Here is a 23,527-nt window from a genome sequence, read left to right as displayed (position 1 = left end):
GTGGCAGTGCACCACAAACAACGGCAGCAGCCGTAATAGGCGACGTCGGGGGGGAGGGGTTATGGTGGGGTTGGGTGGCGTCTCGAAGCAAAGAGATCCGACGGCGGCGGCGCCGCCGGAGCCACATCGTCTACGGCAGTGGCAGTGGCGGCGGAGGTTATGTTTCGGGTCAGTTTGGGGATGTTTCTCCGTTGTTTTGATTTATGTTGTTGATATTGGGGGGATTTTTACTAATGCTTGTTAATATTTGGATTTGGTTGGTTTTACTGGTGCTTTTGCTGATGCCTTTGAAATGTGGGGTGGTTTGCTTGATTCTGTGGGTTTGTTTGTTTTTACAGGTGACCGATTTGAAAGTGGTCCAGATGGTGCTCGGTGGTGCCGATGGTGCCCGGTGGTGCCGATGGTGCCCCGTGGCGCCGATGGTGCCCGAATTGGGGGTTGAGTTGTCTTCTTGATTCTGATGGGTATATTTGATATGTCTGGGGGGGTTTGAATGGGGTTCTCTAATTTCTGTTTTTTGATTTGTATTCTTGATTGGGTGGGTTTTGATCCGTTTTGGATTTGGGGCGGCGATGATGAGAAAAAAAATCATAGATTTTGATGACGAGGGCGCGGCAAGGACGGTGGAGGGTAGGTTTTTGAACCTGCAACCCCAGTTTGCAGCCTCTGATTATCGGAAAAAATCTGAGCCAAAACTTCGTTATTTTTTAAGAACCCACTCGTTTTTTTTATTTTTGTTTGTTGGGTTTTTTTTTTAGGCGTCGATGATGATAACAATATATCTGAGACACCTCCCGAGTTTGCGATTTCTGAGTGCGTTCGTTTTTGCGTAAAAATTTTTTGTAAAAAACAATTAAACCGTAAACTTTTTAACGCAAACCGTAAACTTTTTAACGCAAACCGTAAACTTTTTTAACGTAAAACGTAAAAAACGTGAAGCGTAAAAAGCTTTATGTAAAACGTAAAAAGTTTTACGTAAAACGTAAAACGTAATTTTTTTTGTAAAACGTAAAAAGTTTTACGTAGAACGTAAAAAAACCGGCGCGTAAAACGTAAAAAAACGTTAACGTAAAAAAACCGGCGCGTAAAACGTAAAAAACCGGCGCGTAAAATGTAAAAAACCGGCGCGTAAAACGTAAAAACCGGCGCGTAAAACGTAAAAAACGTTAACGTAAAACTTTTTTACGTTCCGTAAAAAAACGTTAACGTAAAAAAAAACCGGCACCTAAAACGTAAAAAACCGGCGCGTAAAACGTAAAAAACGTTAACGTAAAACTTTTTTACGTTCCGTAAAAAAAAACGTAAAAAAAAAACGTTAACGTAAAAAAAACCGGCACCTAAAACGTAAAAACCGTCGCGTAAAATGTAAAAAACCGGCGCGTAAAACGTAAAAACGTAAAAAACGTTAACGTAAAACTTATTTACGTTTCGTAAAAAAACGCTCGTAAAAATGGTGGGTTAAAAAAACGGCATTAAAAAACGGCGCGTTAAAAAAAACGGCGCGTAAAAAAAGGCGCAGAAAAAAACGCGTTAAAAACGACGCGTCAAAAACACGACACGTAAAAAAGCCGGTCGTAAAAAACGGCGTGTAAAAAAGCGGCGCGCAAAATTAGTTGTTTTTGTCAAAAAATCTGAATTTAAAATTGTTTCTAATAAAAAAATCTTTTAAAAAATAAAAAGTAATATAAATAAACTAAAAAGTAATATAATAAAACAAAAAAGTAATTAAAAAATAATAAAGAGAAAAAGACAAAATAGTGTTATTTTACTAAATTACCCTTTTGGATTAAAAAATTAAAGACATAATAAGACAAATTCTATTAAATATTAATTTTTCTTACTTTTAATCTCATCCATTAATCGTGTTGATCTAAAGGCTAGAAAGTGGTTCCTATGGTTCTTACAACTAGAGGTGGTTTTTATTTTAGCGATCCCCTATATATATATATATATATATATATATATATATATATATATATATATATATATATATATATATATATAGGGAAAGGTTAACGTACAAAAAGGCTTATCGTACAAAATGTACGCGACGCGCGTAACCCTTGGATCAGGCCAAAAATCACGCATGGATCAGTTAATCACGCATGGGAGCCAGTTAATCACGCATGGGAGCAATTAATCACGCATGGGATCAATTTTTTTGACCTAATCACGCATGGGAGCTTAATTACGCAAGTTATGTTGATCAAAAAAAGTGATAATCACGCATGGGATACTAATTACGCACGTTATAAGTCTGTCGCGTATGATAATGTAGGATAAGCCTTTTTGTACATTATACTTCAAAAAGGCTAACGTACAAAATGTACTAATTACGTTTTTGTACATTATACTAATTACGCACGTTATAAGTCTGTCGCGTATGATAATGTACTTCAAGGCTTAACCTACATTAACATACATGACAAAAAATATAACATGCGTTATTATCATAGAACGTGCGTGATTATAGTCCCATGCGTGATTATGTGGTCCCATGCGTGATTATGTGGTCCCATGCGTGATTATACCCCTGATCCAACGGTTACCATTGTCTCCTACGTGATGTATGATAAGGCTTTTTGTATGTTAACCTTACTCTATATATTAGAGAAAGTATAATGTACTTCAAGGCTTAACCTACATTAACATACATGACAAAAAATATAACGTGCGTTATTATCATAGAACGTGCGTGATTATAGTCTCATGCGTGATTATGTGGTCCCATGCGTGATTATGTGGTCCCATGCATGATTATGTGGTCCCATGCGTGATTATACCCCTGATCCAACGGTTACTATTTACTTAAACCTCTGGAATTTCATTTGTCGTACTAACAGTAACATTAATAAAAAAATAATAATAACAACTAATTACAAAAGAAAAAATATACGCTTCCACAAGTTATGATAACCATTTAATACTCTTAGTGTAAATTTATACAATATTTAAATGGGAACATGATACAATATTTGTGTCTGTTATGTCCATATTTAAAAAGATGTTGATTATGAGGAGTTTAAGATGCTTCCCATACCTTGTAATCATTTCCCTGAACCGCCAACGACCATTTCTGGGACCCACTTTCAGGTTCATAATGCCCTGGTCCGATCTTGACTGCCACCTTTTCATCGACTATGGCCGCATAAACATCTCTTTCTGCCTTGACGATTTTAACCTAAAATGGTACATCACACAGAGGGTCAGTTTTGATTGGTTTAACTTCATATAATGAATAAAATTATCTGTTACCCTATTATTCGATCATATATACATCCTATGACACTTACTGTGCTCCGGCATTGTATCTTGTTTCGCTTCCTGAGTGACATAAGTGCAGAAATCTCTGATTTGTAGTGCGAGAACATGTGATCATAGAAAACCGATGGTGTCCCGGGGTGAGTCAGGATGTACGCATATCCTTGCATCTCTTTTCCACCAGGAAATCTCCAATGACCCTTCACAAGCAAGTGAAAATCTGTTAACCAAATTATCTAAGCAGTTAATGCAGTAAACAATCCGATATCGGTCAAGGATCGATATTTGAGATATCTGTAATTGCGGTGGGATATCGGTGGAATGTTGGTAATTTTAATACCATGCTTAATTAATATATATAGCAATTTAACACTAACAATTCAGCATACTCTCCTACCATTAACAAATTAACCTTTTGCAACTTGCAACACACTAACAATTGTAGCAAGTAGGAACTCATTAAGACTTAAAACACTAATAGCAGCAATAAGAAGCAAGACGAATGGTAGAACTAACTAGAAAGGTACTGATATCGAGAAAATCGGTGATATATTGGTCAAATATCGGTCCAATATCGGTCAATATCACCGATAATATCGGTTCCAATATTTTGCACCGATATCTCACCATGGGACCGATAACCAATTAATCGGCGATATTAACTGCATAACAAATTATACACACGCACACAAACAAACACATAACACGTGATTTTTAATACCTGTGTAGAACCAGTGTCATGATTTTCAATAAAGGTGACAGCTCGGGAGGGCCACCAGCCGACAACGCCTGGAGGTTTTCCCTTCGAATCACTTAATCTCCAGTATTCGCATCTTTCAATTGCCTGAATTTATGTGTATATAATATATAAAACAATGAAATATGATACAACATCTAATGGATTTAGTGAATATGTTGTGTGTATATGCTTACAGAATGAAGAATCCCTTTGGTGGTGACATCGAACGCTCCACACGTTCCATTCGTATCATTTATCCAATCAACAATCCGTTGGCGATGAGCATCTTGATTGTGATCCATCTCACCATATGTATAACTTAAAGAATCCCAATATTCGCCAACTGAAAAATACGGCTCACTTGCCTCCATGTATTCCTTTACATAACCGCCCCAAAATCCCCGTACATAATCTAACCTCCATCCATCATACCCAATCTCTTTCCTGCCAAAAAATAATAAATAAACCAATTTTAAAAAGCATAAAACAGAACACGTTTGATTAACGTGAGATGACTAACCTGAGCCAGCATAACCATTCACATAGATCTTTTCTCACAAACCCTTGTGAATGATCAATATTTGGGGCAGCATGGAAATTATCTCCGCTACTCTTATTTCCCCGGCCCTACAACGAAAAGTCGAAAACCGAAGAAATTTAAATAATATTCCGCAACACCATAATCATTAAAAATGAAAGGTTTGTAAAGTTGACACCTGAAAATGGGGATCGTCCCCGACAACTGCGCGATCATCCCAGTTTAATAAACCACCAAAAATGTTCCAAATACCGTTTTGATTCTGATAATGTGCACAACGATGATTTATGACAGCATCACCTAACACGCGTATACCGACCTGATGGAATTTCTTCACAACGGATTTCAATTCATCAGTGTTTCCGTACCTGATCAACACATGTCAATTATCAATCTATCACATTTACTCCATCTTAAAACAAAAAGTTGGTGGCTTTTGCCACCGACTAAAACACCCCCCAACCTTTCAACATAGGACCAAATACACCCCCAAACTTTCAACATAGGACCAAAACACCCTCAAACTTTCACAATAGAACCAAAACACCCCCAAACTCTCACACTACACCTCATCTTCTTTAACTCCAAACTTTTCTATTTAATAACAACAACAACAACAACCATACCCAGTAAATCCCACAAATAGCAAGCTACTTATAGGGTCTGGGGAGGGTGGGATGTAGACAGACCTTGCCTCTATCCCTAGGGATAGAGAGGCTGCTTCCAAAGAGACCCTCGGCTCCAAAACGAACAGCATACCAACACACCAAGTCAAAGAATATAGAAGTAAGAAGTCACCAATACCAAGAAAGTGATCATAGTGACACAATATAACGTAAATCATGTATAATAGCATACAACATCATTTGGGCATAAACACAAGAAGGCAATCACTGGTAAAGACACTTAAAGAATAAGAAAAACCTACGTCCCTAAAATACACCTAAGACCTTACTGCGATATCCTCTAGAATTCCTTAACCCTAATCCTACGCCTCCACGAAGTCCTATCTTGGACATGTCCTCAGAAAGATGCAACTCTAGTAAATCATGCCTAATCTGCTCATCCCATGTCAGTTTGGGTCTGCCTCTTCCTCTCCTCCCCTCCACAGTAAGTTTCCACTACTCTAACTGGTGTCGTCGTTTGTCTCCGCTTCACATGCCCAAACCATCTCAATCTCTCCTCCTTAATCTGATCCGATATACTAGTCACTCCTAATCTTTCCCTAAAAACCTCATTTCTTATCCGATCTAACCTCGTGTGTCCACACATCCACCTAAGCATCCTCATCTCTGCTACCTCCATCTTGCGCGCTTGTGTCTTCTTGATAGCCCAACAGTCTGTTCCACATAGCATAGCGAGCCTAACTGCTACCCTGTAAAATTTCCCCTTTAGTTTAGTTGGGAACCTCTTATCGCATAATACCCCACTGGCTGCCCTCCATCTACACCAGCCAGCCTGTATGCGATGGGTTACCAGCCTGAATGCGATGGGTTACAACACTATCTATGTCACCATCTCTTTGCACAAACGACCCCAAATACTTAATTTTAGTTGCATGCGGGACCAATTGAACCTCAATGGTGATTTGGGTGTCATCATCATCGGCTACACCACTGAAATCACAGTGTAGATACTCAGTCTTAGATCGACTAATCCTTAGGCCCTTGCCCTCTAAAGCTACTCGCCATTCCTCTACCCTCGCGGTCAGGCACTGTTTGGTCTCTGCAATCAACACAATATCGTCTGCAAAAAGCATGCACCACGGAACTGTCTCCTGAATCAACTTAAAAAACTCATCCAAGAAAACTGCAAAAAGAAAAGGGCTCAACGCAGACCCTTGGTGGAGTCCTACCTCCACAGGAAAGAAGTTTGTATCGCCTACAGGCGCGCGGACACTAGTTTCCGTTCTATCGTATGTATCCTTAATTATGTCTATATACTTCCCAGGTAGCCCTCGACCCTCCAAACTATCCCAAATCAGTTGTCGTGGGACAGTGTCATATGCCTTTTCAAGGTCGATAAACACCATATGTAAATCTTGCTTCTTCGCTCTATATTTTTCCATCAATCTCCTTAGAATATGTATCAATTCTGTAGTTGACCTCCCTTTCATGAATCCAAATTGGTTTACTGAGACCTGAGTTTCTCTTCTAATTCTAGTTTCAATAACCCTCTCCCAGAGCTTCATAGTGTGACTTAGCAGTTTGATTCCTCTGTAGTTCCCACAACATTGAGCGCCTCCTTTATTCTTGTATAAAGACACCACGACACTACTCCTCCACTGATCTGGTATTTTTCCAGTCTTGAAAATACGATTGAACAAAAATGTTAACCATCGGACTCCTTCTTCCCCCAAACACTTCCACACCTCAATTGGTATGTTGTCCAAACCCATTGCCTTGCCTTTTCCCATCTTCTTAAGTGCCATCCTCACCTCTTCATGTGTGATCCTCCTGCGGTAGCAATTAGTTTGTTGTCGCCTTTGAGTCCTGGGATTGCTGCTATCTTGTTGGTATGCCCTACCGTCGTTGAAAAGATTATGGAAGTAGGTTTGCCATCGCAACTGAATGTCATGTGCCTTGACCAAAACACGTCCATCCTCTCCTTTGATAAACTTTACTACTACTAGATCTTGTCTTCCCTAGCTTTGGAAATCTTGAACATATCATGTTCCCCCTCTTTCGTTTCCAAACGTTCATACATTTGTTTATAGGCTGTGTTTTTCGCCTCGGTCACCGCCTTTTTTGCTTCCCTTTTTGCCTTCTTATATATCTCCCTCACCCTCAGCCGCTCCTCCTCATCTGTGCACCTCAAAAGATCTCTAGAACTCTGTTGCTTATCCTTTATTTTGGTATGCACGTCTTCATTCCACCACCAGGACTCCTTATGCCCACTAGTCTTTCCTGTTGTGACCTCAAAAGATTTCTACTTAATAACTTGACACTAATTTTGTTTAAACTATTTTTACGTCTTTACACCGCAACGTGCGACACATTATTATAATTTTTATATATTTCTGACCACGTTAATGCCTATATTATTTTTACGCCTTTACATTGCTGTCTAAATTACTTTTACGACTTTACACCACAACGACCGAGACATACTCTTTTTATTATCTAACTCTATTAATGTTAATGTCACGGACGTAACGTGTGTAACAAAGTAAAAAACGCGTAATGTCGCGTGCGGGCAACACACGTTAATGTCATCATCGTAAACTGTAACCGCAATGCTTATATAGGTTACACTAAGTTAGACCGGATAGGTCAAAACAAGCGTTTTTATATGGTTAACGCATCACATAACGTGCTACCAGCTATAAACAACTACGGCGTCGCCGCCTCAACGCGCTGCCTATGGCAACAATCTAGTTATAAATTGTATTAAAACTATATATATACCAGTACCTTGAGTTCAAATTATATAGATCCCTTGGCATGTAGCCTTCGGGTGAGATGGATTCTGTTGGTGGGGGCAACCAAGCAACGGTGAACCCAAGTGATGCCAACTCAGCAGCTTTCTCTTCTAATTCCACATACCATTTTCCGGATTTATTCGACTCCCAGTTGAATCCCTGAAACAAAATTTCAAACCCTGTACCAGTTGCTGAATGTATCTTTACAGCTGCTTCAGCATCCACAACTTCCTCTATGATATCTGGTACAGTTCGAATCGAGCTTCTGAAAATACTGTAAGCTTCCGCAGCTAGCTTTTCAATCTCTTGAAGAATCAATTCTTGCGCTTCTTTAGTTTTTGCTTTCCGGTTCGCTTCAGATGATATGCCGGTTACCAAATGTCTAATTTCATTGATGATTTCATTCGTATACGAAGTATCTTCTTCATCCAATGTCCCATCTTGTTTATTTTCCTTTGGAATCGGTATGTAAAAATCATTTCCCTTGTAATTAATCCACGTGTTATCATTAACTTTCAAAACAAACAAAAAACCAGCAGTTTCTTCGTCTAACGGAAATACTCCGTAGCAGCCGTTCCCGTCTTCTTTTCGTTGCAATTGCGTACGCAAAGCTTTGTTTTTAAATAAATTTGTGTTAGCTGGATATGGGCCAGAAGGAATTTCCCACTTATTACTTCCATCAGTTGAGATTCCCCAATGAACGATAATGTCATCGGGAATATCGGTTTCCATATTTACAAGATACTTGGATGTTTTTAAACATCTTTTTATGTGCACATTCATCGCGTTTTCTACCGCAGTTTCTTGTACAATTGGATGCTCTACGTGGAAACCTTTTACAGATTCTTTTGAATTATCGTTTTTATTTTCGGTTTCGGAATGTGTTTCTTCTGATTGAATCATCATGCTAGAAAGCCGCCCTACCGCATTGTCATCACCGTCTGAGAAATTGACAAGTGGCACCTTAAAATCTCGCCCTCTGTACTGATACCAAGTTCCAGTTTCCTCGTCCTGAATCATTAGAAGTTAATTAACTGAAAGAAGAAATGAAAATACTAAAGATGTTAACAGATTCAACTGGTACCTTTAATACAAAATTTATAGCGGCAATTGAACTTTTAGTGTTGAAAGCAATCTTCACTTGGTAAACTGTGTCTCCTTCTTCCGTTGTTGACGATTTTGTCATAGGGGTCTCAATTGCGTAGTCCTGAAAGATGAGGCATAAAAATCGTAAGTATTCCGCTAATAAAACATTCTATGATCACAATAAAACTGAAGAATTCAGATACCTTTATGGTAATAGAGTCCAATGGTCTCATCTCAACAGGAGGCTGATCCCATTCACTACAAGCATTAACAACCTAAGTATAAGATTTGAGATAAAAATAACGAAGATCACAACTGATCTTTCGTTACACCAAAGCTGTAGTATTCATAGAATCATAGTTTATATGTACACAACATAAATGTACATATATGTGCCTGTAAAATTGTTGTTATGAGTTTGTGTAAAGTATCGAAGCTATGGTTAGTGAAACCTGCCAATGTCGTTGACATAATTAACGCCCCAATGAAGAATCCATTTTCCTGGAAGGTTACATCCTACAGTCAGCTGCCAATTTTCCTCATCGTCACCGCGATCTAATCTTATTATTATCTTTCCTTCCACCTGTTAGTATGCCCAACCATTAGTACACCTTGACATTATACTTATAAGAAGAAATAAACGTAGCAATTTTTAATGGCAATTATATATCACGAACTAGCAAGACGATAGAGTAAGAATACAAGCAAAAAACACAGGCTAATAATTAAAGCCGAACCAAACGTGCCAATCTAAATGATACATTTTTGCCCTATGTTTAAGCCAAAAGAAAGTGTTTGATTGAATCTCCTCCACGGTCTCTTACTCTCTTCCTCTGCCTTTTTCTTTCTATTGAAAACCTTATCATTTCTAGGCTCCCAAAGAAACCATAAAGTCGCCATGTAGATCATCCGAATGATTCTACCAAGCACCCTTGGAGCCAACTTTTCCAGAGCCTCAAGGATCTGTAGACAGAATCAGAATTGGCTGCCGGAGGTGGAGCCTTACACCACACGCTGACCTTAGCCCAAACCGATCTCGCGAATGTGCATGAAACCAGAAGATGTTCAACCGATTCCCGCAGGCGGCATCTCCTCACACACCACGCATGACCCGATAACCTCCGCCCAAGTGTGGATGTGACTCCGAACCGCTCTCCAAACGAAAAGGTTAATTTTACAAATAAATATAGGCATTTGCCCAAATATACATTGATCTAGATAAAAGAACAAGCCAGAAAACAAACTACCAACATAAGAAAAGTTACAAATTGATCCCTGAACTATAAATCGTGTTAACCTCACGTCCCTGTATAGTCATTTTGTTGCTCTGTGACACACCTTGAGCTATCAACATTCAATTTTGATAAACTTGATTCACATCCATAATCATGATTCATAGCATATTTTACTTATTAAATATGTAATTCAATATTCAGCAAGTTCATACCAGTATTTAACACTAACTAAACCTACAATTAATCAAACAAACAACACAATGCATATTCATCTCTTTCATCTATCATAAACCTATACATATACATATACATATACATATACATATACATATACATATACATATACATATACATATACATATACATATACATATACATATACATATTCGATCAAACCTTACGGACGCGTTGCAATGGAAACGTTTCTCGAAAGATGACTTCATCGGAGACGGCGGAATCAAGGACAGCAGTGTTGGAGCCGGAGTTATTAGCGGAAGCTCTGACGGTGGTGTTCGGAACCCTAGAATGATAAAACGGTGTGAATTGGGAGGTTTTGGCGCCATAATTGAGGATAGAAGTCCTTATAGTATTGTAACAGAGAGAAGAGTGCTTATATTTTTTGGAATCTGTAACGAATTTAGGGGTTTCTGAGCGGCAACAATGGCGGAAATGAGCACCAAGTGGAACCGTTGTCATTTGTTTCTATACAGACAATGAATGAATGATTGAAGAGGCAGAGTTGATTTTCGCTGGATTCTGTTAATATGGTTCAACTTTTTGTTATTTACACTTTAAACCTTCAACTCTTTTGATTTTAAGTTATACCCAATTTATACAAAAGTGTTTTTCTTTTCTCCATCATTATGTATGATCTACAGACTACTGGCTACTGGGATTCCCTCGTGCGACATGACTGGTATTCGGTTTCAATCGGCATCACTTTGGTTCATTATAGTAACGACACTTGGTATACCAACTCAAATACGCAAGTTGTTAAGAAAAAAAATCAAATTTAAATAAAAGTTAAATGGGTTAAAGACGTATATTATTTAAAGTATAAGTGAAACTTAAAAATAACAACTTTGTTAATAATAATAAGAGTAAACTGCCATTTTGGTTCCTGAGTTTTGGTTACTTTTGTCACTTTAGTCCAAAACTCAAACCTTTTGCATCTGGGTCCCTGTGGTTTCAGTTTTATTGCCATTTTGGTCCAAAAATGAAATCAGGTCATACTTGTCTTATAAAATCCTGCAATTTTGTCATTTTCCTCAAGGGCAAATCAGGTCATATTTGTCTTATAAAATACGGTATTTATTTATAAAAAATAATGATCATTTTGCCCCTGTGGAAAATGACAAAATAACAGGATTTTATAAGACAAATATGACCTGATTTATTTTTGGACCAAAATGGCAATAAAACTGAAACCACAGGGACCCAGATGCAAAAAGTTTGAGTTTTGGACTAAAGTGGCAAAATTGACCAAACCACGGGGACCAAAATGGCAGTTTACTCTAATAATAATAAATGTATTAGCGATTATTCCACTGTCGTGCCTTCGGCCGGGTGGAGGTCGGGTTTCCGCGCATCTGGGGAGAGCCAAAGGGCTGGCGGCCGTCGAGTAATCGACTTTGGCCACAGCGCCCGGTGTCACGGTGGTTGGCACGCCGTTCCTTACCGTTCAAAAAAAAGTAAAAAATAATAATAATAAATTTATGGGTAGGGATATGGTAAAAAGTGTTTAAAATGTGAGAAGGGTAAGAAGTGTTTTAAACCATTGGACATTTGTTTAAAATGTGGTGTTTTACGTTTAGAAGAAATGTAATCAGATTCATGGCGTGGTGTTTTAAAACATCTGGATAAATTGACTATGATTCAAGTCATGGTGTTTCATCTGGAATCCAGAAAACACCATGACTTAAATCATAGTGTTTTATCTGGAGACATTGTTCAATACAAAACATGACTATGATTCAATACAAAACATTCCCAGATTTTAAAACACCATGACTATGATTCAAGTCATAGTGTTTTATCTGGACAATCAACACAAAACATTCCCAGATTTTAAAACACCATGACTATGATTCAAGTCATGGTGTTTTATCTGGAGACATTGTTCATGGTGTGGTGTTTTAAAACATCTGGAAACATTGACTATGATTCAAGTCATGGTGTTTTATCTGGAATTCAAGTCAGATAAAACACCATGACTTGAATCATAGTCAATGTCTCCAGATGTTTAAAACACCACGCCATGAACAATGTCTCCAGATAAAACACCATGACTTGAATCATAGTCAATGTCTCCAGATGTTTAAAACACCACGCCATGAATAATGTATCCAGATGTTTAAAACACCACGCCATGAACAATGTATGATTAAAAGATGTTGCGATTAAAAGATGACGAAGAAGATAAAACAATCAGATATATAAAATCGTAAAAACAAATATGTTTCCTAAAATTTCTCCTAATTCAAAATTCGATTCAATCCCTATAAAAACTCATCGCCAGGTTTTTTTTGACAGTTATATTGGAAATCAATTAAATGATAAGAATGTCAAATTACTAATATACCCTTTTGAATTAATTAGGATAAAGAACACTTGTCATTCCCAAATTATTTCTTACACTTCTCACAGAAGTTTCACTTTGTACAGGATCCTCTACCATAAATTTATATTAAAGTTGATATACATAATCCATCCAAATTAATAAGTATAGTAATTATTCAATTTGGTTAAATCTGTCAAAAATGGTGCAAATTGATATTTAAGAAAATATAAATTCGTTATAGGTAGTTTTTTTAATTAAATATTTTTAATCAAGTATGTAAACTAAAAATTGTAAAGGTAAAATGATGTGTGAATAACTAATTTTGTTTTTAGAGCACGTTTAAAAATTGTTTATGATAAATCGATTTTTAATGAAATTGATGGGTAACTAATGTGTTTTGTGGATAATAAACCTTTTTGAAAATATCTTGCTTTTTTTTTAAAGTTAAATTTTATAAACACCAAAAACAAGGGCAACCTACAGCAAGCAACAACCACAATTACAAAACATCAGAAGAATTCCATTTATCCCAAAGGATTTCCTTATCCTTAGATCTACTACAATGCCACAAAAAATATCTTGCTAACTTTTGGATTTATGCAAGCAAAAAGCTTTCCAGACATGTCGACTAGACTGTGACCACAAAATAGTATACAAGGTCCCACTGACGTTAGAGAAAACTGAATAATCAAAGGTGCTTTAGCGTAACTATCTTATTTTTGAGGGGCTATTTTGTTGCAAATTTAGTGTAAATTTCTAACAAGATATTAATTTGATATTAAATTTATGTGTTTGGATTTATTACAAGGAAAAATGCTTTAGGCTAGGTGTTATGGGACTCTATTGGGGCGTATTTATGCCGCATCAATAGTAACTGGAGTGCAAACACCATTACGGGTGGGTATCAACAAGGGCGCTAGGGCGGTGAGATCGCATGGATGGGGGCTAGTTTAGTAAGTTTTGTTATTTTTATAATTATTAACGAATATAAACCAATCATTTCAAGTCACCACAATCCAATACCATATTTCACTAAAGCTCCCCGATAAGAGTGGGGGATCTAGAAGAAAAATTCAGAGATACCCTAAATTTTTCATTTACCTTAGGGGCCCTTTGCGACTAGTGTGTGTGTGGGGGGGGGGGGGGGTTAAAGACCCATTTATTATATGGGTTAAATAAAAAATATTAAACAATTCGTAATAAAATTCAGAAATTATAATTATATGATATTTTGAGATAAGATATAACTGAAATTACATGTTAATTACGTATAGATACTGGCAAAACTATTTTTAAAAAGCAAAATTGTTAATCAACCTTTCTTAATCCATACTTTGGATACGTTTGGCATGAAGCTTTTAGGAGTTTCTAGCTTTAAACTTTTAAGAAAAAACTCATACTCAATAAAAAGCCTTGTTTGGTTAAAGGAACTTGAAGCTTTTAGGTTAAGAGGTTTGAAACTTTTGGTTGAACGCTCCTACTAGTAGCGTTTAAAAGTAGCTACAAGCTTTTAGGAAAAAAATGACTATTTTAACCTCTAAATATAATGAACTTTTAAATGCAAAAGCTTTTTAAATTTTAAGTTATGTCCATTTTGGTCATTTTATACATTTTATTAAAAGTTTCAGCTACTCTGTCAAACACCAAATATATCTAAAAGCTACAACTACTAGCTACCAGCTACAGCTACAGCTACCAGCTTTTAGCCACTAGTTACCATCTCCCAACCACCAGCTACTTTTGCCAAACATACCCTTTATAATACTTGTCACTCTCAAATAAAGTGAGAGAATAAAAATAATTTAATTATAGGATCCATATATAATTTTATTTTTACATTTTAAATCATATGTTGAATATCATTTTTTTTATTAATGAGTGTATCACATACATGAGAACATTATTGATTTTTTTTAATAAAACTTTAAGTGTTATTTAGAAGTTTTATAGATGAGATACTTTGTAATATAAATTTATTTACCAATATAAAGAACAAAAAGTTATTTATCTTTCAATATTTGTTAATGCATGTAATCTTATGACATTTCAAAAAACTATTTTTCATGTTTTTCTTTTAACTTTTAACTTTTTTTTCTATTTAAAAAGAACCACCAACTACGACAAGTAGGTGCATATAATTTTAAAGAATCTGTTTAGGTAAAATAATAAAAAAAGAAAATTTAAAATAAAATAAAATAAACAAGTAATGTTAACAATAAATTAAATCAAGTAAATAGCTTAATATTAATTGAAAAGGCCTTAATAAATTCACATGGAATCATCTTATTCTAACATGGTTGATACGGACCGTATAAGGTTATACGGCACGTATAGAATAAAGTGAACCGATAAAGGCTGTGCCAGCAGTCTTTGTCAGTTCACTTTATTCTATACGGGCCGTATAACCTTATACGGCCCGTATCAACCATGTTATAATAAGATTATAGTGTGGTCGTATATATATTATATGACGATGTTATACGGGTCGTATATACCTATATGGCCCGTATACAATGAATTCCGTTTATTTTATTGGTTTATTACTATTTGACGTGCCGTATTATTCCTCGATTCACGTGCGAGTAGACGTAAGATTCTCTGATTCGATGTTATATTCCTCGATTCTCGTGCAAGTTATGTGATTAGACGTTAGATTCCTCGATATTCGTGCGAGTTATTTGATTCGACGTTAGATTCCTCGATTCGGGTGTTAATCATTTGAATGACGTAATATTCCGTAAAATTCTCTATATAAACGACACTAATTTCATTCATTTTCATTCAACTTCTAATCGTTTCTTCTATTTTTCTCTGTATTCAAATTATTTACGCTATAATGTCGGGTTGGCGTGACTTTTTCGGTGTGTTTGATAATGAGGCGAATCAGGGGAGTTATGATAACAATCAAGATAACAATTCAGGCGTGTTTGATCTGAATGCTCCGTTCGATCCAGTCTTGCGTCTGATGCAGGTCAGGATACTTGGGGTTTCGATGGCTTTCAGCCTAATTATGTTGATTATTATCCATCGCAACACCCGGTTAATTTTGAAGCCCCTCCTGTTAGTGTTGGACCGCCGACTAATAGTTCTCATTCTCCTCCCATAAGTGGTGGACCGCCCGAGGATCCAAATGCTGACCAGGAACCTAGTGAGTTTCTGTAACAACCCGCACGTTCGTGCGTTGTTACGACTCGTTATACTCGTTATGCCTAGCACCAGAGATTCGGATGATAATGTACCTATATCGCATATCGCTATATCGCCGCATACTTTATCGCTATCACATCACATTGCACTTGCTGACAACCACAAAGATGTCAAGTGAGGACCAATTCTACCCTCCTTGATAGCCGTGATGTGTCGCAGTGCAACTCGATACTCAAGAAAACGCACATCGCATCACACGCATTAACGTTCACAATGACGTTGAGTGAGGACCTATTCTACCCTCCTCGATGACCGTGAAGCGTCGCAAAGTAACGCATATTCGAAACGAAACCCGGTTATGGTATCGCAACTTTGAAATATGGATATGTATATACGACCCAACGTGGCTAATTATAATAAATATATGAAAATGTGGATGAGAATGTGTAACCAGACTATCGCAACGCTTAACAATCGAAACGGAACGCTAAAACCCAGCTCGCCGGAGGCATTTGATCGAATGGCACTTCGATCGAATGGCCATCCGATCGGATAGTCCGATCGGACAGCCATCCGATCGGACGGGGTGATTCCCATCTGATCCGGTGACTCGGACTTGGTGGAGTTCCATTGTTTAGCTCATAATCGAAACGTCTCGATCAAATCGCAAAAACTTAACGAAATAGCCAAGATGTAAAAGGACAAGATTGTGGGACGGGTTACCGTCCGATCGGATTGCCGTCCTATCGGACTGCCACCCGATCGACCTGCAATCCGGTCGGGTTGCACTTGGGGTCAAGACTTAAACAAATTTTCAAACATTCAAGGATCTGAACAACGAACGGATTGCCGTCCGATCGGATTGCCATCCGATCGAATGACCATCCGATCGGCTGACTTTTGGATCCAGAACACTTAAACGTTTTACAAATTCTCACCACACATCAGTTCCAACGAATTGTCACCCGATCGGATTTCCACTCGATCGAGCGACCAGTCTGCTATGAACTTATCATCAACCAAAGTGCCTTGCCAATCAGATCACCGTCCGATCGAACAACCACCCGATCGAGTTGCCACCCGATCGACCGGCCGTTCGATCGACCGACCTGAAAGGAAGAGATACTACTCTGTTTTCAAAATGCTACAACGAAAACTTCAAAAGGCAAACCATCATGCACCAACACATCTTTCCCAACGAGGTAGCAATCCAATCGAATGGTCACCCGATCGAATGACCATCCGATCGGAGTACTGTCCGATCCTTTGACACCTTGCCCCGTTTCACGCACTGTTCAACGCTTACGCTATCGATCTGTAACCAGGATAATCTCACACGCGCCCCCTTCAATCCAACCAAGTTGCTGCTTGCTGAGCACCGACTGTGAGTATACTTGAACCCTTTTTGCTTTTGCACTTTTGGGTGTAACATATGTTGCTATCAAATCAAATCACATCAAATGCTTAAACTAATTATCAATTGTGAATGACCAATGTGCATAGTTATACTTGATGCTAGTTACATATGTGCTAGGACTTATACTCGCGACGTCCCACCATGACTAGTATAGTACTATTGCGCCCGACGGGGTCTAGTTTAGCAATCGCGATCGAAGCTCGAGGACTTAGCTTGTAGTATCAGTTTGGTGAGTATATATGTCATGTATTACGTTTATGTATGTGGAAATTCGCAGCTTTTATCTATTACACTATTACATATCAAACCTGTATACTCGCCAATACTTTTGTATTGACATTGTTTTAACGTATGTTGCAGGTTTAGTCGCATTCTACATCAAATCAAGCTAGGAGGTCTAGAAACTCACCAAAAACCTAGGTTGTCGGATTTGTATTGTTCGAGAGGACAAGAAATCTGTGATAACTTATGTGATTGTACTGACTGTTAGTGTGGGATAACAAATGTAATAAATATTGTCGCAATATAGTTGTTATGGATTCTCTTGAGCAATCTAATTCGCCTAGTGTCGCGCCCCGATGATTCCGCCATCGGTTGGGGTGTGACAGATTGGTATCAGAGCCATAACTATAGGGAATTAGGCAAGACTCGACCTAGTCCGGGTTGATGTCTTAGAAACGACCTAGTCTATAGTCTAGGTACCAACAAGCCGACTCGTGCGAACCCAATAGGATTTGCACGGGCCTACTTGATACTCTCGATCGAATCCGTTAAAAACACAACTTCGCGTGAACACCGCATACTACAACTTCGCGCGAAGAGCCTTTCCTAAGGCTGGAATATTACTTAGCCTTTCCTAAGGCCAACAGAATACACACGCTTTCGAAAATATTCGCATAACACAACCGAGTGGTCCAGTCGAGATCAGGCGTGAAAACCAAGAACTCTCGATAAGATCGCTCACTCAACGCATTTTTCTAGCACGAGAACTTTCCGTTGAGCGAGGAGTGACATCCATATCTCAACGAAAGTCTCCATTTCAAAATCCAGTGGAACTCCCGAATTTATTCGAAGAGCACAACCACAGTTAGGAGCGAAATTATTAAGTCAGGGGTGAAACCCGTATCTTAATAAACCGTTCCACTCTCTACAAAATGGTTTTTAAAAGCTCTCACCAAGGACTCGGCTATAACGATAACTCGAGCCACGCGATGACTAGGAAGACGAGTGCCATGAGCTGCATCCCAGTGGAAGCATGAGTCTTCTAGGGCAACGCGCGTGCACGAACCTGTTGGGTATAGTTGGGTTACCTTGGGCAGTCGACGCCTAAACACCCGAGGCACTCTATCTATTTTCTAGCATACGACTTTCCGATTTTACGCTTTATGGAATCTATTTACGCTTATCTGTTTACAATTTAAAACTTTACGCCTCATCGATTTATCAATTTTCGCTCCCTGCTTTATCAACGCACAACTCGCACAGTCATCGCAATCTAAAACGAAAAACCGAATGTTCGCAACAAAAACTAATGTCTAATTACTTGCTCCCTCCCTCATCGTCGCGTCCTCGCGCATTCTACACCGATATGTATGTGTGTAAGAACAAACTACAACTAATTATATATATATATATATATATATATATATATATATATGCAGCAAATCAATTGTGTGGGAACTTAGGAATTTCGTGTCTCTTATGTGGCTCCTATGTGAAGTCTATTATATTACTCGCAACAAGTTTTGATCGCGCTCAATCGCATCGCAAACCCAAAAATCATTATGATGATCGAATCTCACTCCAAATATCTCTTTGTCTAGATGCCTTCCAACGAATCTACCTCGAGACGAACAGCTAGGAGAAGAGCTAAACGAAGCGCCGAGAAGAGGATTGCCTCACTTGTGGTCAGGGAAGTGGCCAAGGTCATTCCTCAGATTGTCGCTCAAGTGCACTCTCTCAGCAACTCTCGAACCCCGAAAGACTCTAAGACGGAAGCACCGCAATTTGCTTTCCTCTACAAACACTTCAAGGCCTGTGACCCGATGGAGTTCACGGGTGAAGGAGGTGTGTCCCGGCTACTCCAGTGGTTCGATTCTATCGAAGTTACCCTTCGTCAGAGTGGGTGTCCCGATAGTTTCCGTACTACCTGCGCTACCGAAGTATTGCAATCGCAAGCACTCGACTGGTGGACAGCCGAACATAACAAACGTGGGATCTCCGCAGCTTACGCGCTATCTTGGAATGAGCTGAAAGAGCTTATGAAGAAAGAGTATTGCCCTCCCCACGAAGTCTAGAAACTCGAAGATGAATTTTGGGAAATCAAGCAAATCAAAGGTGACAATGCTGGTTACACTACAAGGTTTAAACAGCTTAGCCTAATCTGCCCAAGTCAAGTCAACACTTCAGAAAAGGCCATCACGAAATACGTTCGCGGCTTCCCTGAATGTATGGGCGATTTTGTCGAAGCTGCAAGACCTGCTACCATCGCAGAAACCTACCGTTTGGCCGCAGAAATCAACAGCAAACGAGTCTTGGACGGATTTTTCTCCAAGAATCCTATCAAACAAGCTCATCAAGTAATCGTCATCGACTCATCCGACGATTCTTCTGAAGACTCTTCCGACGATGTCTCCAGCGAATCATCAGACGAACCCTCCAACAACAACGGCAACTCATCTCAAGATCGCAACGAGCTCAACCACAAGCGAAAAGAGCCAAGCGTGGGTAAAATTCCAAACCCCGCACCCCTACGATTTGCTCCCGTTCTTGTGAAGCGCGCCTACATCGGAAGCTATCCCCTGTGCCTCATGTGTACGTATCATCACCCGCCAGGAGCTAACTGTCGCTATTGCGACAATTGCAACTGGTATGGTCATTTTACTCAGAACTGCCGCACGAGACCACAACCTTAAGGAATTTCAGCAATAACTGCAGTCTCCGCAAGAGTACTCCACAGCAACGTTATTTTACTTCTAATGTTGTTGTAATAATACGACTTTTCGTCGTCAATTTCTTGTATGTGTGGAAACTTATTCTATCTCTTGACGCATGTGGATTCTATTTCTCTCTTATACTCGCGCACAATCTATATGCTAGCACTATGTATTATATAATGTATTTTACCCCCGCTATGCGTTCTTGAGATAAGGTACGATAAACGTGCAAGAACCAAATTAATCACGGGTGCACACGGGATTACTTTGGTTAGTGCATGGAGATCATAGTGAGTTTCAATGATGCCTTTACGTTCAGGGCATGGTTAAGCGTGGTGGATACGCCGCTGGTACTTCCTATATATAAGCGTCTTGACCATGTCTGACAAAGTGTGACACCTAGTCATGGAACAGAGGCGTATGGTTGAAACATGATGGTGTTTCGGCATGCTAACCGAAGTTTTGTGAAGAAAGTGCCATGTGGAGTTGGAACGTAGACCTATTGTACTATTGTGGTTATTTTCGACACACTATACTACATCGCAAGGCGTAACAATCTCATTCGCAACAAGAGCGTGTGATCACAAGACTTTTCGTAAGTCAACACGCTCGCAATCGCATTATCGCTAAAATCTACCTCGCAATCGCTATCGCTCATTATGGGTATTTCGCAATCTCAATCGCTTATTGTGTGTTCGCTCAATCGCTTATTATGTGGCTCGAAATCGCAATCGCATATTGTGCGTATCTTGCAATCTCTACCGCTGGTTATCGCTTGTTGTGTGAATCGCTATTGTTTTTGATGTGTTCTCGCTTAATCGCTTACGTGTGTGTACCACTTGTTAAGCATCGCTTATTACGTGTGTATCGCTCTATCGCTTATCACTTACTGGGTATCGCTTGGTGTGGATCGCTTATCGTGGATCGCTAGACGAGTATCGCTAATCACTCGCCGCTTTTCGCTTTAACGCACTTCGCGCCTACCTCATCGCTTCGGTACTCATATCGCCTATCGCTATCGCTCATCATTGTTCGTGTTACCTGTTTTATGTTAGCACACACGACCTCGTGTATCGCTCTATCGCTTATCACTTACTGGGTATCGCTTGGTGTGGATCGCTTATCGTGGATCGCTAGACGAGTATCGCTAATCACTCGCCGCTTTTCGCTTTAACGCACTTCGCGCCTACCTCATCGCTTCGGTACTCATATCGCCTATCGCTATCGCTCACCATGGTTAAAGCATGGTGGATACGCCGCTGGTACTTCCTATATATAAGTGTTTTAGCCATATTGTCGAACTTTCGTGGAAAGGTGCCATGCGGGGCCGACCCCAAAAATTTAAAATTTTGGTATCATTAAAAGACTTTGTTTACACAAATTTTAAACCGATCTTTTCCTTACAGGACTTTTCTAAAAATTGATCAAAAACCTTTTTGTACAAAACGAGATTATCTTGTAACGGTGGTGTGACGATCGACTCAAGTTACTGCCGCGTGATGAGAAATTTCGTAAAACGAGTTTAAACAACCTAAAATATTTTAGTAACCTGATAAAACCCCACTCGTAGCACTGATGTGAACATCGAAACAGTTTAACGCCGCACTGTGAGAAGATTTTCATAAACAAGTTTTTCCTAATTAATCGACTTTTCGAAAATTTAAAACGCTTTAGAATCACATCCTCGTGTGTGTTTTATCGCCTTTGATCAATCGAATCGCTTTAACTCGTCGCTCTCGCTTTGCCTTCGCAATTCCCCTGCGCGTTAATTCGCTATCGATAGCTCGCTACCTCGCCGCTTTTAATCGCCATTCCCACTCGCATCAATCCTCGCAACCATTCTTGTGATTAATTTCGGGACGAAATTTCCAAAAGCAGGGGAGACTGTAACAACCCGCACGTTCGTGCGTTGTTACGACTCGTTATACTTGTTACGCCTAGCACCAGAGATTCGGATCATAATGTACCTATATCGCATATATCGCATATCGCTATATCGCAGTATTTTCGCATATTACGCATACTTTATCGCTATCACATCACATTGCACTTGCTGACAACCACGAAGATGTCAAGTGAGGACCAATTCTACCCTCCTTGATAGCCGTGATGTGTCGCAGTGCAACTCGATACTCAAGAAAACGCACATCGCATCACACGCATTAACGTTCACAATGACGTTGAGTGAGGACCTATTCTACCCTCCTCGATGACCGTGAAGCGTCGCAAAGTAACGCATATTCGAAACGAAACCCGGTTATGGTATCGCAACTTTGAAATATGGATATGTATATACGACCCAACGTGGCTAATTATAATAAATATATGAAAATGTGGATGAGAATGTGTAACCAGACTATCGCAACGCTCAACAATCGAAACGGAACGCAAAACTCAGCTCGCCGGAGGCGTTTGATCGAATGGCACTTCGATCGAATGGCCATCCGATCGGACAGCCATCCGATCGGACAACCATCTGATCGGACAGCCAACCGATCAGACAGCCATCCGATCCGATGCACTGCACTGCCCTTCTCCTCCTTTGCCTATAAATACCCCACTTGTCACATCAACAACAGTTGATGTGACTGCACTCTCTCAACCAGACGCCTTCTCACTATTTTTCTCTCGATTTCTCGCAATTCTTGTAAGTTTCTATCTCAAATCTTGTACTTCTATGATCTACACGCACTCCTTCATCTTTTTCACCATCAAATCTCACTTTTTCACCGTTAAATCCTCGAATTTGAACCGTTCCAAGGTGATGTCATCATGGAGTTCTAAGGAATAATGAAGTGTGACCTCATCTCGTCAAGAACAGTCTAGATCTGATAGATTCCATGGTGTATAAACACAAATCTCACCTAGATCTAAGCCGAATCAAAGTTTTTCAAGGTTCTCTTCAAACTTTCTTAACTTTTACTAAACAACCGATAGAACCAGGGCTCATTCAGATCTTCTACTCATTCGTTAGGGATGTGTCGGTTTGAGAACTGATTCCTATCAACGAGATGATCGGCTTGTCGTGTTAAACACGAATAACCATCGAGAATAGTTAACTGATCGGACGGGGTGATTCCCATCTGATCCGGTGACTCGGACTTGGTGGAGTTCCATTGTTTAGCTCGTAATCGAAACGTCTCGATCAAATCGCAAAAACTTAGCGAAATAGCCAAGATGTAAAAGG

General features: G+C 39.2%; 1 pseudogene; it reads right to left on the bottom strand.

The window, feature by feature from the left end:
* Positions 1-2,876: 2,876 nt before the first annotated feature.
* On the bottom strand, positions 2,877-10,992 carry LOC110868052 (annotated as a pseudogene).
* Between the last annotated feature and the right edge of the window lie 12,535 nt (positions 10,993-23,527).

The sequence above is a fragment of the Helianthus annuus genome, chromosome 17 (assembly GCF_002127325.2).
Source record: "Helianthus annuus cultivar XRQ/B chromosome 17, HanXRQr2.0-SUNRISE, whole genome shotgun sequence".
NCBI classification, from domain to species: domain Eukaryota; kingdom Viridiplantae; phylum Streptophyta; class Magnoliopsida; order Asterales; family Asteraceae; genus Helianthus; species Helianthus annuus.
Note: the sequence above shows the minus strand (reverse complement) of the source record. Positions and strands in the feature narration are given on the sequence as shown.